Source organism: Giraffa tippelskirchi, chromosome 10 (genome assembly GCF_054371585.1).
Source record: "Giraffa tippelskirchi isolate mGirTip1 chromosome 10, T2T-mGirTip1v1.2.pri, whole genome shotgun sequence".
Lineage (NCBI taxonomy): Eukaryota > Metazoa > Chordata > Mammalia > Artiodactyla > Giraffidae > Giraffa > Giraffa tippelskirchi.
This window is the reverse complement of record NC_137284.1, coordinates 62,323,319-62,343,669: the sequence shown is the minus strand read 5'-3', so window position 1 is coordinate 62,343,669 and position 20,351 is coordinate 62,323,319. Positions and strand designations below refer to the sequence as shown.

Genomic DNA, 20,351 nt, shown 5'->3' with positions numbered 1-20,351 from the left:
AAATTAATCAAACCCAAAGAGGGGGTCCTGAGAACCTCCTCCAGTTGGTCAGAAGTACAGGTAACAATCTGGACTTGCCATTGGCCCTTGAAGTGGAGCAGAGCTAGTGGGACTGAGCTCTTAACCTGTGGAATTTGACACTATCTCTGGGTAGATGGTGCCAGAATTGATTTGAATTTTAAGACACCCAGTTGGGGTTGGAAAATTCCTTGGATCTGTGGGGGGAAAGCTCCACATGTTGGAAATGGTGACCAAGATCTTCGCCATTAACCTCTTTCTAAGAAAGTTCCTGTGTTCACTTAGAATTCACACTTTAAACAACCAAATTGCGACAATTCTCTCTCTCCAGCAAGACCCAATACCAACTGTCTTGTTCCCTCACAGCAGTGTCTCCTTATAGGTTATTTAGTTTATATTTCTGTGATATGTCAATGAATAGTGAAAGCAAAAGGAGAAGGGGGTGACAGAGGATGAGATGGTTAGATAGCATCACCGACTTAATGGACATGAATTTGAGCATACTCCAGGAGATAGTAAAGGACAGAGTCTGGCATGCTGCAGTCCATGGGGTCGCAAAGAGTGGGACACAACTTAGTGACTGAACAACAACAATATTTAAGTATCTTTAATATTCATTGCCTGTGATCTTTCTAGCTGGTTCTCATTATTCACTCAACAGATAGTTCAGTTCAGTTCAGTTGCTCAGTCGTGTCCAACAGATAGTTATTGAATACTTACTTCGTGTCAGGTACAATGCTAACCTCTAGGATACAATGGCAGGCAAATTGAATAGAACCCTATTCTCACAGTTCTTACATTTTAGCAGGAGAGACAGAGATATTAATCCTGGGATTACAAAGTCACATTTAAAAGTACAATATCATGCTAAGAACAATGTGTTAAACCAAGACAATGATTAAAGAAACAGGTTTTTTAGAATGTATAAATTCATATCAGTAATAGAATGCTTTTATAAACATCAAGTCTTATGTGGATTTGAGTATCCATGTGACTTCACTGAGAGTTCTTTCTCTAAATTATTTAATTGCAAAGGGAATTTGGCACAACAGGGAAAATTCAATAGCTTTAGAAGCAGCACAGGAAAATAATGATTAGTAAGTGACATTTGCCCAAGATTTCAGATCTGTTATGTACTGATATGTGGCACATTTTAATTAACATCCTGAAATTGAAAGTTCTAATCAGGTATGATAGGATAGGAAAGGTTAAATGCTGCCATTTTCTTATACATACAAGAGCAATTATAGAGATGTATCATTTTCCTACCCACCAGCTCACTATATGCAAAGTATATCTGTTACCAAACAAGCCTTTATCTGAATCCATCTGGTTGGCTCCAGGCCATAGGTAAAGCATTTTCATTGGGACTTCTCTTTCTCTCTGTAGGTCACAAGATAAAAAGGCAAAAGAGTTGTTACTTGGACAGTGTCAAACCTATGCATGTAAGGAGAAGAGTATTTGTGTTAAAGCCTACACTAAAGTATTAGGACTTTTCATATTAAAAAAAAAAAAACTTTGGTAGTAGGTGAAATCTTTATTTTCACTATGAGTTTGTTCTTATTCTAAGACTTCTAAAGATTTAAAGCCAAATTCTTTTCTGGCCACAAATACCCAACCTCCAACCATAAGCAATACCTACCACCCCTTTACCCTATGGAGAGGATATGAGGAAAAGGAGGAAGTCCGGAACATTTTACAAAAGTTTCTCAAGAAACTTTACTCCAAACACGCAGATCCTATTAGATACATAGGTAACTGTGACCTACATTTCCTTTCTGTAAACCCTACCCTCTTTCATAGCTATCTCAAATTCTACTTTCTATAAGAAACATTTTCTCACCACTCCAACAAGGGACCTGTCTTCTGAACTCCTGGATCATTCACTGCTTATACCTCTTTTATGGATACATGGAATAATATACTGCCTATGACTTCTTTCTAAAAACAGAAGTAGAAGTAATAAAAAGTAAAAACAAAAACAGAAAAACACCAGTGACCTAGAGTCCAGTTAGAATATAAGCCCATTGAAGTTAAGAGTCATATATTTGAAATTTCTCTACCCCCAGCTGCATGGCCTGGACATAGAAAGTGTTGAGAAATATGTTTGCATTTATTAATTAGGAGATAGAGAAGGTAGATGGGAGAAGAGGAAGAAAAAGAAAATTTGAAGAGAGAGGGAAAGAAATAAGAGCAAAGAAGAGACTGATAGGTGAACAGACATACATATAATCTTCCCACCTAGAGCCCAGCTTATACCTCCACCACTGCTTCTTTTCTGGGCCATAGTGTAACAGCTATTCTCATTTAGCATCATTTCTTCCATCTGTAAATGGGGATAATGATATTACCTACATCAGAGTCTCCTATAAGGATAAAATAAGTCATGAAATCATGATGCCCAGTACTTTCAATGAATGTTAGGGATTTTAAAAATTATTTTAATCTGATTCTTTGCAAAAGAATCGTATTGTTAGTCATATGAGCTAAACATGTCTAGGATTGGGGAAAAAGATTCACAGAAAACATTTAGGACCAGAAGGAAGTAGATGAATGTTAGAGAAGACAAAGGTAGAGCATTAAACCATTAAGAAGAGAGAAAGTGAGCTTAAGCCTATGGAGCAGAATATTGCCAACTTACAGTAGTTGGTTAATTATTGTTATTATTTATAGGTAAGCAGGAGTCAGAGCTGGAGTGAGGAAGATTGCATGGGGAGACACTTTTAGGGCATTTAGTTATGCCCTGTCATTCTGGAAATGTGGAAGACCAGTGGATGGAATAGTTGTCAGCAATACAGAAACACATAGTCATTAGACATGTGTTTGGATGGGTTTGGATGAGCCCCTCCAGGAATCACGGCTGACAAACAGGACAGGAAGAATGGAAGAGAATTTGTATCTAGTGCTGAGTGTTAGGATCTCAACAGTCAAGACATGACACAAATATCAAAACTGGTCTTATTTATTTTTCAGGTGCAAAATTCTGATGCTGGTTTATGTAGATACTCCACTCTCACGGAGGTGGAGCATAATTCCCTACTCTTAAATGTGGGCTGTCCATCGAGACCGATTTCCAAAGAATATAGCAAGGAAAGGAGGAAAAATGAATACCTTTATGCTGGAGAAACCTGACCAATGCTATCTCAGCCAGGTGATCAAAATTAACATTATCCGTCATAAGGCAATTTGTTATTGGTAATTTGTATCTTTGACAAGATATGATGAGATTGTCACTGTGGTCTTCATCCCCCAAATCCATAATCCCAATCTAATCATGAGGAAAACATCAGACAAATCCCATTTGAGGGACATTCTTCATATAATTAGCCAGTACTCAAAACGGTCAAGGTCACCAAAAACAAAAAAAGTTTGAGAAACTATCACAGCGGAGTGGAGCCTAAGGTGATGTGATAATTAAATGCACTGTATCCAGGATGGGACTGTAGATCAGATAAAAGACATCAGGCAAAATCTAAGGAAACACAGATCAAGTATAGGCTTTAGCTCATTGATAATGTGTCAATATGGGTTCATTAACTGTGACAATTGTATTGCACTAATGCAACATATAGCAATAGGGGAAACTGATGGTGGGGTGTGTGAAGCTCTCTGTACCATCTTTGCAACATTTTGTGAATATCAAACTGTTCTGAAACTAAAAACTTCATTGAAAAAATGAAAGTCATGGGATGGTGGACCATTTAAGTGACAGGTGTTTCTACTTAACTTCAGTTTCACTCCAGTGCTGTTAAACCAGTGGTTTCAAACTTGAGTGTGTATCATAATCACCTGGGCAGCTTATTCAAGAGATTGAAAGCCCCTCCTTACCTCGGTAAGACTGAGGTAGGGCCTGAGGATTGTCATCTCTAACAAGTTCCCAGGTGATGTTTATAGTGCTGGTCCACGGACCAAAACCACTGCTCTATAAAATCAGTCCCAGAATTCAAAGCAAGTTTTCGTTCGTGGCTCTTTGTCAGCGAGCAAGGTAAGATGGCTTTATTTTAATATATTTCCTCCTCTAGTACTCAAAGCGTTGATGCTGTAATAACTGGTGTATAATAATTTTAGCATAATTCCAGTTGATATTGTGTTATTATCCTGTATACATTTTTGGTAATCAGTAAATGCTGTTTTTAGTTTAGTTTTTGAAAGTTATTTACAACAAGGAAGTGGAAAGTTCCAAATAAAGTGCAGCTGTACCTGCAAGTCTTCAAGAATGCAATAAAAAAAATCATAAGGGGTATTTGGAATTTGTTGCCTGAAAAGTACATGTTCTTGAACTAAGAAAAACAAAAAAAGGTTGGGGGGGGTGTTCTATGTTTGGATGTTTTTGCTTGCAATTTTTGTCAGGATGAATTCAGAAAGAGGAGTGTAGGAGAGCTTATCAGTTTGACAAATATTGGAGGATTCACAGCAAAGAACTGGATTTGTCTGTTCATGATTTTGCTTGTGTGTGTGGCAGGGGTGGGGGTCGGGGCGGGAGAGAGAGGAGGTGATTGGGATGAGTACTTGCTTAAGAGAACTAGCATGAAGCTATCGATGCCCTACTTTGAAACATCTTCCAGAACTATTTACTCTAAGACTTAAGAAGGAATGACAATATCCATGTCACTTTAAGTGGATTATGCAATTGTGCAGAGTGTCTAAAAAAAAGAATTTTAGGTTAAATAAAAACAAAAACAACAAAAAACTGGGCTTATGATATTTCAAAACAAACTGGATTTAGTAAGGCTAGATCATTGAAACCCTTTGACAGGTGTGTGAGTTCTTGTGCATTTTGAAACCTAAAATGTTTTGAAATTTAGTGACTTTAGTAATTATAGGGGAGAACCTAGTATGTCACTGTTTATTATTACACTGATCTGGATCCTTTGTGAAAAAAATTTAAGCTCACAAGGCAGGTGCTAGTCTTTGCTCTCAAAATTCAGGGTGGTAAAGAGCCCGCACCCTGTGTTTGATCTTACAGTTTGCTGCCAACTTCTGCAATAGTTAACGAATTCAAACTGCTCACTTTAGATGGCAGCCTGCCATCCCTGCTCAGGCCATGTGAAAACTCTGACCCGGGCTTCTCTTCCGGCAGGACTTGTGTTTCCTCCACCAGAACTGCAGCAAATGCTTCCAAGAGCAGTAGCTCGGGTGTGAGGAGGGAGCAGCCGCGCTGGCGCTGCGGGGGTGGAACCACTCAGCTCATTCACCTGCAATGGAGGGGGCCGCTGGGAAGGAATGAAATAGCAATAGGAAAAAATAGCAACTGTCAACAGAGGGACTGACAGCTAAGGCTGTCAAAAGTCCTCCCCCAGCCTATCACACCAAGCTTACCTAATAAAAATAATACAGAAAGCAACGGAGAAATGATCCCCCATCTTTTAGGAGAGTTGATCCTTCAAACTGAATAGCATTCCTTGTCTTTTCCCTGAGTTTCCAGGATTCAACTTTCCTTTTTCCTCTTGGCCCTCTCTGCTCTACGTAGTTTCTCCTCTTTTCGTGCTCTATCTTTCAGTTCAGTCCCTCAGTCATATCCGACTCTTTGTGCCCCCATGGACTGCAGCACGCCAGACCTCCCTGTCCATCATCAACTCCCAGAGCTCGCTCAAACTCATGTCCATTGAGTCGGTGATGCCATCCAATCATCTCATCCTCTGTCATCCCCTTCTCCTCCTGCCTTCAATCCTTCCCAGCATCAGGGTCTTTTCAAATGAGTCAGTTCTTCAAATCAGGTGGCCAGAGTATTGGAGCTTCAGCTTCAGCATCAGTCCTTCCAATGAATATTCAGGACTGATTTCCTTTAGGATGGACTGGTTTGATCTCCTTGCAGTCCAAGGGACTCTCAAGAGTCTTCTCCACACCACAGTTCAAAAGCATCAATTCTTTGGTGCTCGGCTTTCTTTATGGTCCAACTCTCACTTCCATACATGACTACTGGAAAAACCATAGCTTTGACTAGATGGAATTTTGTTGGCAAAGTAATATCTCTGCTTTTTAATATGCTGTCTTTATGCTGTTTTTTCATATGCTATATCTTTAGGCCAGGAGAACAACAGGATCATATGATGGTAAGCATTTAGCAACTTATTTTCTTCTCTTGCACATGGTTGCTACAGTTAGTGATCCAGATTCAGTTCTTATTTTGTCTGTTTTTGGTTCCTTCAATTTTCTTTGGTCCTTTATAACGCAGTATACATCTGTGCATGCACACCCTCCTCATTTGTACTTTCTGGTTCCCCCTGCTTTTCTCTATGACACTAGGCACTGTAAAGGTATATCACTATATTCCTGTCCAGAGCCTCTGGCTAAGCCCTTTGCTCACCTCCTCCACCAACTTCAAAAAAAAAACAAAACAACTTTTTGTACTGCTATTTCTATTTTTTTTTGTTTCAGCATTAGAGTTACTGCCTTTACAAGGTATAGTATAGTCAGATTTCCTACTTTTTACCAATTAAAGCCAGCTTCTGCTTACTAGTGAACAACATGTTTATACTCCAGTGTTTCAGTTGTGCTAGCTTCCTTGGGTGTAGGACTATCATACAAGCAGATGCCATCTCTCAGGAACCAGAGGTGAAAACTTGAAATCTGCAGAAATTTCTCTGCAGATCTATGATTGACTAACAGAACTGAAGCATCTTGATATTAGAGGACAAATTTATGCTCAGAACCAGAAAGAGGCTTCTATTGGGTTCTTCCATGTATTACGCAGGTAACTTTAGTGGCCTAACCTTTTAGAAACTTTTTTCCCATGTGGAAATAGTACTTGTTCTGCTGTCCTATCAGTGTAAACTGTACAGATGGAAACTTTATTCTCTTTTAAACAAGAGCTTGCTAGCACACACTTGATTGTGTTACAAGTGTTGTTAACATACTTTTATGGTACCTGCTTCCTCCATTCAGATGCCAGGCCCCCTGGCTACATCTCTGTGGGTACACCCACACTGTGGCTTCTCCCTTCCCAGGAGGAAAGCTGAGGTCACTGAGTAGACTCCTCAGGGCCCAGTAGCCCAAGTCTAGATCAGAACCTGTCCTTTGGGGCCAGACACACCTGGGCCTAAATCCCAGCCTCTGGTGGTGTGTGGTCTTGGGCAAGCACCCCAGCTTCTCCAGGGTTGAGCTCCCTTATCTGTAAAACTAGGGCAATTGTTCAAGGGTCTTAAAGAGACACTGTGTCCGACTCCTAATCAGTGTTCCATAGCTAACATTGAACCATGTTGCCATGTTTTATACGTAAAAACAACAAGCAGTCAACAGTGAGAAGTGAGGCCTGAAATAAGGCCCAGAAGGTCCTCGAACAAGGTCCTTGTTCAATCAGAAACTGTATCTCAAGCTCCAGTGTTTAAGCTTTGAATCTCTTTCTCTCCTGGGCTGCCTGTTTACCAAGATTCCCTGTTCCCTATTAAAATGGGCATTTCCAGGCCTTAAACTTGAGTTTCTTCCTTGATGATAACGGAAAAGATGCAGGACTTGGTGACATTGACCAGTCCTGGGATCCTGAGCTGGGATTTTCAACCTCTTTGGAAGGGCAACTCTGGAAACTTAACAGTGCCTCCCACCACTGCTAGCAGAGCGGGCCAGAATCCCAGTTAGCACAAGTGCAGTAGAGACGTGAATGATTACTATTACTCAGTGAAACAAAGAAATGGTTTGAGATGACAAATGTGTGAGAGCTGTGCTCCACACTGCTCTTAATCAACGGGGCAAAAGGCCAAATGACAGAATTCCTCTTAGAGACTGACAGTGCCAAATAAGCCTCCTTGACAAGTCTTCCTCTGTCAGTTGTAGGCAAATTAGCAAGTTCAAATAGGTGGCAACTATTTCTGTCTTGCCAGCCGTGGTGATTCTCATGCTCTGTGTGATCCTTTTAACTACTTGCCTGATCGAAATGCCTGAAGGCTGTGTCCATCCCTCCAGAGTATCATTAAAAGGAGAAGGAAGTGCATCCACTGAGCCTGCCAATCTGCCCCTTCAGAGGTGGGGTTTGACTGGCAGATGACACTCTTCTTCACAGTATGTGTGAAGCCCAGAACTAGCTCCTGGCCTTTACAGGAAGTGAGAGGAGCTCAAGTCATCAAGTCATTTTAAAAAAGAAGCCATTTTCCCAAATGAGACAGCCTGCTGCCGGCTCTTCTCAATTTCCTTGTATTCCTGGAATGCTCAGTGTCAGATATCTTCTGAAACTTAGAGTTAACTGTTGGGGAAATGGCATCCTATGTTTCCTGTGCCTTGGGTACCTCTACATCTGAGACTGTAGGGGAAAAAAAAAATTGAGTGTCTTAATGTCAATCTTGGCTCTCACTGCTGGTAGCTTGATGGCTGAGATACTCATTAGTTTATTCATTCCCTTATCACTCCCTGTTTGGGTCCCAGCCCATGCTTGATTGCTTGTCTTATGATTACAGTATTTGGATGTGTGTGGATGACACTGATATGATTAAAGAAGCCTTTAATTTCCTTTATCTCTACCCAGTATAATATGCCTATTATTCCTCCTTGCTAATCACCTGAAAAAGTCAGCAAATGATGGCTCAGGAGCCAAATCTGGCCGCCACCCATCTTATAAGTAAACTGTTATTGGAACCTGGTTGTGTTTGTTCATTTGTGCCTTGTCTATGTTTCTGTGATCCAATAGCAGAGCTGAGTAGATGGAACAGAGAACAGGCAGCCTGGAAAACCTGAAATGAGTATCATCTATTTCTTGATGGAAAGTTGCCACCCCTTTCTCTGAGGAGACAGTGAGGGTCTTCTTTATAGGAACCCCTCTGCCCAGTCTGTGGACTCACGTCCCAACTACTCTGTTCCCTATCTCCACCAGTTCCCTCTCTCCTCACATCTTCAGTATCTTATTTTTTAGTCATTTTTCATCCAGTGTTCAACTTGGGTTATTTTAATTAAAGATGGTTAAATTCTTAATAGTGACATAAGAATTCCAAGAGGAACAGTGTGTCTATAATAAAGAATAACTTCAGGCTGTCTCTAGCAGCCAGCATTCTGCAGAGCACCTCTAACCCAGGAGGTATTCAGCCCTTGAGCAGAGGTGCCCAGGATGGTCCCACTCTTAAGTCAAGTGGGCCAGTGACCTGAAAAAGCCTCTTCCCATGCACTTGTTTGCTGTCCTAACCCGTTTTTTTCCAAACTGAGCTGAAATAACATCTTTTTTTTTCCCCACACAGAACCCTTTATCTCCCTGAATCTAGTCTCTCTTCTAACACAACCACCTACAAGCATTTTGTTGCTACTTCTTATGATATTTATCACTTTCTACTTTGTAAGAGGAGAGAACCCTTGTATTCTACTCTATTACAAGTTAATCACCAAAGAGATGTTGCCCATAAGTTTGAATTACACATAATGGCCCATCTCTGGGAACTCTGTCCCCAGAAAATGAGCATTAAATTAAAATCCCTTTGTTCAGCTCACAGGAAACATCGTGACCAGGCCATCTGGGAATAACTGCAGGAAGGGAGAAACTAACACATTCCCTCTGGAAGCTATCTTGAACCAGGAAAAGCTTGACTTTATTCACTCCTCTTTTAGTATAAAAAAGGGTATTATACTAATACCCTTAAGCCTACTATTAGCCCTACTATTTAGGGCTTCCCTGTTGGCTCAGATGGTAAAGAGTCTGCCTGCAATGTGGGAGACCCGGGTTCAATCCCTGGGTCAGGAAGATCTCCTGAGAAGGAAATGGCAACCCACTCTGGTACTTTTGCCTGGAAAATCCCATGGGTGGAGGACCCTGGTAGGCTGTAGTCCATGGGATCACAGAGAGTCAGACACAACTGAGTGACTTCACTCTTTAGTGTAAATCTGTCTGAATTCTAATTCAGACTAAATGGTTCTTTGGGACACTAGTCCACCAATCTTCTTGGTCTGCTGGCTTTCTGAATAAAGTTGCTCTTTCTTGTCCCAACAACTCCTCTCTTGACTTATTGTCCTGTGGGGCAGCAAGTAGCATGAGCTTGGACTCAGTGCCATATTTCAGTCATTTGTCTATCTTCTCCCTCTCCTCAATGGCAGAATCTTTACCTTAAGGGCAGAATCTTTACCTTATCTATCTTTGATGTCTTTGCAATGCCTAGTGCTATTTAGATTCTACCTAGATCTGTTGAATTAGTTTGGATTTCTCTTACCAAGTATGTAAAAGCTTTGTGAATAAAGGATTTGGGGCTTCTTAGGGCATTTTCCCTGAAATAATATGTATGAAAACCTGAAGAACAGATGCCATGCATACCTCAGGTTTTGACTTTAAATAGTATGTCAGCTCTTAAAAATTTCAGTATCCACTTATGTTACTGGAAAAAATGATAGCCCTGCCTGATTTTATTTTTCTATAAGTCAGTCTTATTTTATGAATCTGTGACTTACATGAAAATGCTAAGATGGTAATACACAAGTGAACTTTTTTTTTTTTTTTTTTACAACTGCAGAGCTCTAAGAATTAATTTGCATGATAATGTCTATGGAATTTCATTTTTCCTTTCTGGTAAATGTGTCAGTTCAAGTTTTGAATTGATAATGAGCACTAATCCCCTCTTCAAGGGAATTAGTTGGAGAAAATACCGATGTATGTCAGGGTTGGGTTTTCTTTTTTTAATGATTTCAGAAAGGTAATTATAAAAGCCCTTTAGAATTTATTCTTGAAGTAATGTTTTATATGAAATTTAGCTCATCAGCTTAAATTTTTTCTCAGATCTGCCAGCCCTGATGTTGGGTTAAATAATTTAATTCCTTTTCACAGTTGTGCTTTTGCCTAGCAGATGGCAATGTGGAGCTTGGGCAGCCAGAGTTATGTCCCTAGTCCTCACAGAGGTCGGCGTGCTTCTGTTCCACGGCCACAGCCTGCAGCCTGTCTGCAAGTGTGGGAGGTTGGAATAAGGGAACCAGTCAGTAGTGTGACTGGGTATCTACAAAAACTTTCTGAGAGAGGGAAAAAACCCACTCAGGATATATTCATCATTGTAAACATTGTTAAGGGAGATAAAAGGCGGAGATCTGGGCCTGTAAGAGAGATACAGGTCAAATTCTATCTTAGTCTCAGTTTATTTTTGGGGAGTTCTTGAACTTCTGACTTGAATCTAGCATAAATATGGCTAAAGCAGTCCAGGTGATTTAAAAAGTGGAGAATGGAGGCGGGGGGGGGGGCCAAAAATGACACTTCTTTAAAGCCCTAATATGCACCTAATCAAAGAAACAGTGATGAAAGTACTTCTTGGCATCAAACCATAGTTCTAAGCTAGAAGCAACTATAATTCTCACAAGTCAAAAAGGATAAAAATAGCTTGATTCCAGGCTACAGAGTTGGCAATGACCCAGGACTTAAACCCAGGTCTCTTTCCCTCAAGTCTAGTGCTATGACTGTCATGCCACACAACTCTTCCTCTGCCACGTGAGGCTTTATCATTATGCTCCAACAGTATGAGTTTTGATCTGCAAGTCAAAGGCAGTCTCAACCACACTTCCTCAAAAACTTTGAATGTCTTTTGAACACCACACCAGGATTATCAGTATTCTTGTGTATTTACTCCCTCAATCTGAAATAACTGACATTGAGTGCTGACTGTGAAACCTTGTTCTGAGAGCTGACACATACTCATTTAATCATCACAATAGCCAATGGCACAAGCACCATTTGATTTATCTTATAAAGAAAGTTAAGCAGACTCTGGCAATCTGACCAGAACCCATGCTCTGAACATAATACCCATACTGCATGTATACCTACCTCATCGAGGGCAACACAGAATTGTGTGGGCTAATCCTTCTCACCGTGTACTAAGCCCTTACTCTTTTTCTTTTCTTTTTTTTTTTTTTTCAAGGGCCGTTAAGACTGTTGATCTGAGCCTCTCATCTCTTGGCTTCCACATGAATACTCAGGTTGTCCCAAAGCACAATTGCTAGTGACCACCAGACTAGTGTCCCTTCATCTTCAGGGGGAGTCTTTTTGCCTGTTGATTCAAAGTGACACGAATGTGGGGTCAGATGTCTTCCAAGTCCCTGGGCTGCTATAAATTTGTCTAAACAGTTGGATTATTCTCAAATATTAATGCCTTTGTGCGGATGCTTAATTGTAAGCAGTACAGAGGTGTGAGAAGATTCAGGAATCTGAAGACTATCCTTTTGGTCTCATGCCCGTCCCCAACTCTTGAGTTTACCTGCATCACAGTGATTTCTGTCTAGAGATTCTAGAGGCAAAATGATTTTTCCAAAGAATCTTACAGTCGCCTAAACTGGTGCCTTGGATATTAGGAAGGTTTCTTTTAAAAAAAAAAAGACAAAAACTTGTGTTATAGTCTTGGTGGTGGATGCAGATGGCCTGTGCAGATGTCTGCTCAAGTCAAGAGTCCCTGTAAGTGAGGATAACCTAGAGGGCGGGGAAACAGAAGTATACATGGCAGAGGTGGGCTACAGACCTTACATGGACTGGGGTTGGGCAGGGAGTGGGGCAGTACTGAAGGCTCCCGGCTGAGTGAGTGGCTGTCAGTGTGATACTGGATCAGAAGTTTATAAGCCGGGAGGGTGTGATGGAAGGCATTGTAGTTTAGGTTCACACAGCCCATCCTGACTTGCACAGAGGTTGATAAAATGTTTTAATTGTCCCCAAATCACATCTTTTGATTAATTCCTAAATCAAACTGCAGTTTGTGTGCTCCATTTCTAGGCCGGAAATGTATGCTTTGAGACCAATTCAAGTAAATTTATCCTGTACCATTCCTGGAAAACAAATTCAATCTCATTTGGATGTTTTGCCTCCTTGCCTTTGGATGTTTTGCCTCCTTCCCATTTGGTCTTATGGAGAAGGCAATGGCAACCCACTCCAGTATTCTTGCCTGGAGAATCCCAGGGATGGTGGAGCCTGGTGGGCTGCCATCTATGGGGTCTCACAGAGTCAGACACGACTGAAGCGACTTAACAGCAGCAGCAGCAGCGTTTGGTCTTAAACCTGCTTCTTGTTATTTCTGTATCTTCCTGTGTGGTGTTTCTTAATAGAAATTCCCAGTCAGTCCGTGGACTATTTTTAAGTGCTTTCTCTCCCTCTATCCCTCCCATACATCTAAAATTTCTCCAAGGGAAATTCAACAGTTATAGCCAGTGTGGAGGGAATTGAAGGCTCCAAAAGATGTACTGTAAGAACTGGAAACAATTTCAGAGATCATCTCTGACATGAACACTTGTGAGGACCTTCACAAAATGGTTTAGACTAGTGATCAGAAGTAGCTCACCCTGGGAAAATGTTACCAACTATGTTCATGATGCTATTAACAATACTTCTCAAATATTTCAAGATGCCAGAGTGTCTTAAATCCTACCTACATGTGCATTATTTGCAGAGGAAGGGAGAGAGAATTGAGAATGAACAAAGAATGAAAAAAATGAATATGAGAAATTGTTTTTCTCAGCAGTTAGAGTAGGATTCTCCTTCCTGGAAAAGACTCATCTTTTTCAATAATTTATAAAATTTCTGTTAAAAACTGAGCTCTCAGTGGGCTTCTGGATGAGGTTGTGCTCAGATGGAGAGAGCCCGGGTGAGCTGCATTGCATCGGAAAGGAAATAGGATAAGATGTCCAGTCTGCAAGGTGGAGCAGTGTGAAAAAAGGGAGAGAGGTGAAGTCCCAGACAGTACAGAGAGAAGGAACAGGCAAGAGGAGGTGTCTCAAGAAATCTCTAGTGGCTCAGATGGTAAAGAATCTGCCTGTAATGTGGGAGACCTGGGTTCGATCCCTGGGTTGGGAAGATCCCCTGGAGGAGGGAATGGCAACCCACTCCAGTATTCTTGCCTGGAGAATCCCATGGACAGGGAAGCCTGGCAGGATACAGACCATGGGATCACAAAAAGTTGGACACGACTGAGCAACTAACACAACAATAAGGTGTCTAAAGGCATCTTTACAGTTCCTTTCCGTGTGGAAACTTTTAAAAATACATGAGGGATAGCTTAATGTACGACATGTAGCCATCGCCTGCCTTTAATTGTCAACGTATGACCAATCTAAACTCCAACCGCTCTGCTTCACTCCTTGCTCACTTTTTAAGTGTCTTTTTAAGATTTTTATGTTATTTATTATGGCTGTGCTGGGTCTTTGTAATTGTGAACAGGCTTAGTTATGTTATGTGGGACCCTAGTTTCCTGACCAGTGATTGACCCGGGGTCCCCTGTATTGGGATTGTAGAGCCCTATACGCTGGACCACCAGGGAGGTCCCCTTCCTCACTATTAAAGCTTATCTGAACATCACATTTCATCCACAAATATTTCAATATGTATCTCTAAAATGCAAGACTTTTAAAAATAAAACTCCAGTATTATCAACAAAGAAAACTTCCAGCAGTTCCTTAGTACAGTCAAATAAAAATGGGCAGATTATTCCAAATTTAACTATTTTATTGTATAACATAAAGCATATAAATCATAAGTTTAGATTGAATTCTCACAAACAAATTTATCTGTGTAACTAGGATGCTTTTAAGCAGAATGGCACCAGCATCTGAGAAGGACCACCTCCTCCAGTGACCATCCCACCAAAGGTAACCCTATCCTGATTTTATTTAAGTGGAATGGTATGATATTTACTCTGCTTTGCTCAGCATTATTTGTAGGATTAAATTTATTAAAGTGTATTTAAGAATGTTCACATGCACTTGAGAAGAACATGCATCCAGCTTCTGAGGGATGGGCTGGGATGTTCTATACGTCTCTTAGAGCCAGTTGGTCTAATATACGGTTCAAATTTCCTTATTGATTTCTGTCTGGATGGTCTATCCATTGCTGAAAATGGGGTATTGAAATCCCCTGCTATTATTGTGCTGTTGTCCATTGTCTCTTGATCTGTTAGTATTTGCTTAATATATTTGGACGCTCTTATAATGGGTGTATATACATTTACAAAAAGTTGTCTTGATGAATTTACCCCTTTACCAATATATAGTGACCATTTTGTCTCTTCTTTCCATTTTTGGCTTATTCTATTTTGTGTGATATAAGTATAGATACCCCTGCCTTCTTTTAGTTTCCAACTGCACGGAATATCTCTTTCTATCCCTTTATTTTGAGCCTATGTATGTCCTTAAAGTGAGTCTCTTGTAGGCAGCATATAGTTGGGTCTTGGTTTTTTGTTTTTGCTTTTTTACGCCATCTAGCCACTCTGCCTTTTAATTGGTGAATTTAACCTGACTTATATTTAGTTATTACTGACACATGAAAACTTATTTAGTGCCATCTTATTGTTTTCTGGTTGTTTTGTGTTTCCACTCTCCCCCCACCCCCACTGCATCTCTGCCCACCTGCGTACATTGGTGATTTTTATCGTGGTATGCTCTACTTTCTCTCTACCTTTTGTGTATCTGCTCTAGATTTTGCTTCGTAGTTACCATGAGGCTTACATAATACATTCTGAAGTGTGTTTGAAACAAAATCTATGCACTGTGCTTGGCTGATACTGTCAGGGAGGAAGAAAACATTCTTCCACCCTTCTAGGTTCTTCTGGCTGACATGAGACAGAGTAACAGAAGGAAAATTTTTGTCCAAAAGTTTGGAAAATTTCATGTATGCAGGAACCTCACTGAGAGGATCAGAGACCCCAACATACATGAAAGTTTCAGAGACAGGAAGGCAAATGAGGTATATATACCATCCTGAGCTAAGGAATGGGATGGGGGCCTAGGGCTTCGGACGACATGAGAGTCATTCAAAGGCTGATAAGAGAAGATGTTTGGTAATTAGATGTTGACCCTGCCATACAAATAAAACCACTTAGATAAAATTTCTTTGGCGGTAACTCTTTCCTGGGAAAAATCCCCAACTTAAATTCTTTCAAGCAACTGAGGGAGGGGCAGTAGCTTCTCTAGAAGCCAGAGGGTCTTGATTGGCTTTAGCCCAAAATAACCTTCATGAGAATGTGATACAACATTGACGAGGCTCAGCCTGAACCCTTACAATATACTTCTTAAACTGCCTTTCCATTTCCCCTATCTTTCTCTCTAAATTTCCATTTGTTTGTTGAAACTGAGACAACTGTCTCAGAGAATTTTTTACATGCTAGAATTTGATTCCTTCCCTGGTATTAAATATGTTTCCCTATATCTGTATTTCACACATACTGATTTAGAACAAGAGACACTATCAGAACCAGGTATTCCTTTTTAGCAAGGATATAATGAGTTTTAAAAGCAGTCCCACTCCATCTCTAAAGACTGTCATTTTTACATCATTCTTTATGGGAGCTCAGAGGGGAGTATGCAAATAGAGCTGGTATCTGGAATACAAATGAGTATAAGAAGGAAAAAAAGTTGAAGATAATATCAAAAAGTTAATTACTATTACGGGTATGTCATCAATAATGTTCTTATATAGTTATGTTGGAAACATTAGAAACTGACACAGATTTCATGCTTTAATGAAGACATTTCTCTGGCTGGCTTCTCCCTGGCAGCTACCTTCCCATGGTGGGATGGGGGTTAGGGGAAACCAGTCCGTCCTAAAGGAAATCAGTCCTGAATATTCATTGGAAGGACTGATGCTGAAGCTGAAACTCCAATATTTGGCTACCTGATGTGAAGAACTAACTCATTTGAAAAGACCCTGATGCTAGGAAAGATTGAAGGCGGGAGGAGAAGGGGACGACAGAGGATGAGATGGTTGGATGGCATCACTGACGCAATGGACATGAGTTTGAGTGGGCTCCAGAAGTTGGTGATGGACAGGGAGGCCTGGCCTGCTGCAGTCCATGGGGTCGCAAAGAGTTGGACATGACTGAGTGACTGAATGGAACTGAACAGGCAGGCGAGGCATCCTGGCTGCCCATCAGGCAATCCAACCCTCACACCTTCCCTGAGTTTCCCATGCAACTTTCTGGTCTTCATCTGTTTTCTCAAGTTGGCTATCTGGTGGAAAGAAGACTCCGCATTCTAATCCACTTGACTGATAGATACGTCTAGCATTCCGTGATGTGTTGATCTGTCTTTGCGGGATGTATAACTCATTTCCTAGGGTCTGACACCATTGGGTGAACTGATAAAAGTGATTTTCTGAGTCTCTACCACTGGGCTTTAGACTCTGAGCTGAAGGTTCGGCAGTAAAGAGCTGAAAGCGTGAAAAGAGTGAAAGAGTGAAGCATGACGGGGGTCAATTCAGGAAACATCTGATGAGAAACACCATGTTACTTCTCTGGAAACATGTGCTGGAGCCATCTAAATGATCATTTCAGGTGTTCCTAAACCAGAAACTTTGGACAAGAATCTACAAACAAGAGACCTTTATTTCTGGAAACAATGTAAAAATAGGATATACTATGAAACTCGGCTGTGTTTGACCTACTTAGGTGCTGGTCTAAGTAAGAGAGATGAAGTAAGAAATGCTTACATTTTTGTTCACTAAGATTTTGTTTTTCACAGGGAATCACTGTTTGGGGGAATAAATCAGGGTGTTCTGTAGTTAAGTGTCCTTACATAGTATAACTTAGGGGGTTGATGCTATGGAAAAACAAACTGATAAGTAAATTGTACAAAACTTTGTTTGCATGTATTTTTTCTAAGAAAAGCATAGCTTCTTCAGGACCACAAGCAAAAAAGATTAAGAATACAGAAATTTCAGATGTTATTAGGCAAACTATATGTTAAATGAGATTTAGAGGGTAAAGGGTGATCCTGAAAAAATGTGAAGAGAACCAATGTATCTACCTTCACCTCAAACCAAAGTCTCTGAGGACATTGGGATTAGAGCTTGTTTGGGAAGCTTTACATGTGGAAGTTAGCTTTGAATTGTTCTGTAAGGCATCACTGATGGGTATCAATTAGCTGAATTCATGTGCACCTACATGTGCACCACCCCTAAATTCTTTCTTCCACTTTCCTTCCCAAGTGGTCCTCTGACCTTGCTGTCTTGAGCCCTTCATGGACACTTTCGGTCCATCTGTTTTTATGTGAAGGAGTCTACATTCCTCTTGGAAGAGACTATTCATTGTCTTCCTACTATAGGGAAGTATTAAATGAGAGAGAGAGAGAGAGAGAGAGATGAAAAGAACTCTATCAAAGGTAATGATACTGAGTTCAAGGTGAATTTTATCATGTGATGAACTAAAAATGGCTTTTGAACAAAAAGGCAGGATAGCAGGGGTTTATGCTCTATTCTAACCAGCAAGTATAGATTTGGCTCTAAGTAATATGTGTTTATAATGTGGTTTAAAAAGCAGTTAAATTCCTGGACATCTGTAATATTCAGATAGAGTCAAGGTCTAAAGAAGAGTACAATATGACTAACTTTGGACTGAGTCTAATCCACAGACTTGAGAAGGGGGATGAAGAAGCATGTGTTCAGACTTAATGTAATATTTAAAGACTACACATTAGCACTGATAGGGTAATGAGCAATGGGAGCTGGGCGGGGGGGCTCCCATGTGCCAGAATCTTCTCCCATACAGCTCTATTTCTTGTCATATTATGTGGGATTTAAACACTTGGGACCAATTAAGACTTTGTGTGCTAAACTTGGATTTGGTTCAGGGGGCAGGGGGAAGTTATGAAAGAATTTTAATTGGGGAAAGTGGAATGATCCAATTTGTGGAGCATGGACTAGAGGGAAATAAAACAGGATTCAGGAAAACCAAATCAGGAGACTGCTATAGGAACACAAACAGGAAGTCAGAAGAACCTGAACCTAAGGCACATGTTGGGACAAAAGAGGAGAGATAATTGAGAGCCTTTTGAGAGGTAGAAGCAGCAGGACCAAGGGACTAAATAGAGGATTCAGAGTTGAGTCCAAGAAGATTTGAGTGACAGTGGGTAAGGTAGGGTCATTCATATTCTGGATGATACAAAGGAAAACCATTTAGAGGCTATAACCCATTCTACCTTTTGAAACACTTCGAAACCTAGCCAGTATGTGCTACAAAGCTGAGGAAAAGGCCTGTTTAATGACTTAATATACTTTCAAACTCAATTCAGGTTCTAACAGCCGGCTCTGGTCTGAGGGATACTTCTTGGGTGGTATAAGAGGCTAAACTAGTGGTTATCACTGATTCCCTTCAAACTAAGTATCATACTTGGGAAACTAAGAGCACTGGCTGTCCAATAAAAGAGTAAAGCAAGCTCCTTGGAAATTTTTTAATATCAGGTGCCCAGACCCTTAGATTAGGCATCTCCAGGAAGGGCCTAGACTCTTACATAATGCAAGAGCATCCAGTTCAGCTCAGTCACTCAGTTGTGTCCGACTCTTGGTGACTCCATGGACTGCAGCACACCAGGCTTCCCTGTCCACCACCAACTCCTGGAGTTTACTCAAATTCATGTCCATTGGTGATGCCATCCAACCATCTCATCCTCTGTCATCCCCTTCTCCTCCTGCCTTCAAACATTCCCAGCATCAGGGTCTTTTCTAATGAGTCAGTTCTTTGGATCAGGTGGCCAAAGTATTGGAGTTTCAGCTTCAGCATCAGTCCTTCCAATGAATATTCAGGACTGATTTCGTTTAGGATGGACTGGTTGGATCTCCTTGCAGTCCAAGGGACTCTCAAGAGTCTTCTCCAACACCACAGTTCAAAAGCATCAATTCTTTGGTGCTCAGCTTTCTTTATAGTCCAACTCTCACGTCCATACATGACTAGATGGACTTTTGTTGGCAAAGTAACATCTCTGCTTTTTAATATGTTGTCTAATTTGGTCATAACTTTTCTTCACAGGCAAGGTGGTAATTATTGCTTGTGTACTTGCTCCCTGCTATTCTTTTTTGTTTTTGTTTTTTATCTGACCTACTCTGCTTTTGTTTATTGCTGCCTGGTTACAGTTATTGAGTACTATTTGATGTTAATTTAAAATAGCTTCCTCCTCCCTATTTGAAATACTTTCATTCATTATCCCTCTCACCTGCTTGTAAGAGTTTTTTTGTTTTTGTTTGTGGAACAGCTGGTCTCAGTAAGAAAATAATGAAATATACACTTTTCGATTTTTATTATTATACAACTAATAATAAGCCAACGGAAACCAGAATTGGCCGGGGAGGGGGGGAGTTCCTTGGCAGGCAATTTGATACTGATCCCACTGAATTGTTGTTGTCATATTTGTTTCCTGTGCTTTCCAATCTGAGCAGAATATGCAATAAAAAGCAAGACTCACTGCCTATATGATTTAAAACGGATGCAAAGTGGGCAACAAGCCCCTCTACTGTTTCAGTTCACAGAGAGCTCCGTGGATACTTTTTTGCCTGCCCTGCCACTGTTGATCTATTACAGGTAGCAACACCTTGTGGTATTTTTAACCAGTCAATACTGTGAGTGGAAGTAGAAAGATGATGAAACTGCTTACGCAATGTCCTGCTCACAGAGACAGCTAACATTTGACACACGACAAAATCATTG

General features: G+C 40.7%; 1 protein-coding gene across 3 annotated transcripts in view; it reads left to right on the top strand.

Moving 5' to 3' along the window:
* Positions 1 to 20,351, top strand: part of LOC145522701 (uncharacterized) — a 514,463-nt gene that overhangs the window by 291,546 nt on the left and 202,566 nt on the right. For 2 of the 3 annotated variants that reach the window (XR_014066129.1, XR_014066131.1), the window contains 2 exons: positions 2,992 to 3,169; positions 14,461 to 14,529. The gene's annotated coding sequence lies outside the window, so the exon portion shown is untranslated. Of the gene's footprint in view, positions 1 to 1,407; positions 1,464 to 2,991; positions 3,170 to 14,460; positions 17,569 to 20,351 lie in introns of those variants that run through there. The other variant, XR_014066130.1, reaches the window with a different exon arrangement.